This window comes from Neopsephotus bourkii, unplaced genomic scaffold (genome assembly GCF_033783945.1).
Source record: "Neopsephotus bourkii isolate Nb327-2 ecotype Australia unplaced genomic scaffold, CSIRO-AGI_Nbou_v1 NB_1858, whole genome shotgun sequence".
Lineage (NCBI taxonomy): Eukaryota > Metazoa > Chordata > Aves > Psittaciformes > Psittacidae > Neopsephotus > Neopsephotus bourkii.
This window is the reverse complement of record NW_026902331.1, coordinates 1-1,857: the sequence shown is the minus strand read 5'-3', so window position 1 is coordinate 1,857 and position 1,857 is coordinate 1.

Sequence of the window (1,857 nt, the reverse complement as noted above, 5' to 3'; positions counted from 1 at the left end):
GGGAGCATCCATGTGCAATTGGGATAGAAACATCCGAAATAAAACTCAAACAAAAATATAAGAATAACCAGCACTGTAACAATTCTTGCTGTTTTGCAAAACTTTTTGGAACTAGTTGATAAAAACACAGAATATGCATCTGAAATAATATAAGCAACTACATCAGTAGATGAAAATTCCAGTGCCATGGTGCACTAGCCAATCCGGAATGATAAACATACGCATTAAAGAATATCCAAACTTTATGGCTTGTAGGCATTTAACATGATTCAGTATAAGCACCTTTTTACTGTATAAACATGGAGAAGCAGATTTGGGAACGTCAGTAACATTCTACTAATGATGCAAGCGAGTTTTTGTTACAAGAATCAAGTTCACACAGCACATTACAATTTACTTCAAAATTCCAAGTATGCTGAACTGTCAATGTCCCCTGTATAAACCGCATGCTTTAGTTACTACTCACACAAAATAACTGGATTTACTATGTCATTTCAACATGAAATGAAAAACTAGAACAATGCAACAGAACAAAAATGAGTTAAAATTCAGTAATAGTGGTAAAACCTATTTTTCACAATGCACAGAGCATACATTGTACATGTATACATATAAATTGTTTGCTGCATTTATCACAGTTTTTCAGAAGTATGAAACGCTGGTCACTGAAGAAGAAAGAGATACATGAAGGACTGAATTACAGTACCTATCTCATGACCCTTATAAAGCAGATATACAGAACAGGCCTGCTTTCCCATATGATGTGGTGAGTACAGTCCAAAATACACAGATGACATTTAGAAAGATAAAACCAAAAATACCATGGGAGTAATTTCAAAAGATACTAGAGAAAACTTTAAGTATTAAAAAACCCCTAACTTAAACCACACAGCAATAGTGTTAGTTCCATGTCATATTCAATCATTGAGAAAATAAACTGCAGTTACTGTCTTCAATTCTACATCTGAGCAAAAAATAAGTGTTTCTCTAAACAGAAATGCAGCAGAATTTTAGTTTGCCTATTACCACTTTCATGAGACAGCTGCTGAAGACTGGAGCAGCCAGCATGCAATAGTTCATCATCTCTCTGCTTTTGTGTGCAGTCTTACTCCTCAGCAAGTGAGTGGATTCATCTCCACTGAGGGCTGCACTGTGTAACATTCATTACAGATTAAGAATCTGCATGGGGGAACTATTACATGAGCACACCACTTCATTCTCCATCTGCACACAGGCAACCTTGCCAAAAGAATGAAAGGATTCTATAAAATCCAATCAGAAAATTACAAGACTGAAGGAGAATTGAAGTCCACAGAAGTGAATCATTTACCAGTGCAACCAAATTAATCATTGTAGCAATCTGGGGATTTCTTTTTCATTTTTCTTCGGGTTTTTTATTTTATTTGTAGTTTTAGATTTTGTTTGTTTGGTGGTGGGGGATTTTGTTGTTATTTTGAAGGTTTTTTTAAACAAAAGGTTCTTACTGCACTAGTAAATAGTTTTATATGCTTCAGAGACAATGCAGCCTGTTTCTAATACTGAACAGAATAACATAATTAGGTAAACTTTAAATGTTGTTTCTTGCTTAGCACATTATTCTCAAGTGCATGTTTAACGACATTATACTTTTCTAATGTGTGTTTCTGGTTTTCTATATACAAGTTTTATCTGATCCTTTTAAATTATATAAAGTCCTGTGATACCCATGTTGCATCTAGTTTTAAGAAACAGCTTTGGTTTATAAAGTAAATGAGGGTAAACTGGGTTTCTCTAGTCATGGGAAAGCACTGTGAATAACCACTCTTTCTCTCCCTACACCATCCAATTGCAACACAAGTCAAAGAATGAAAGCGTTAG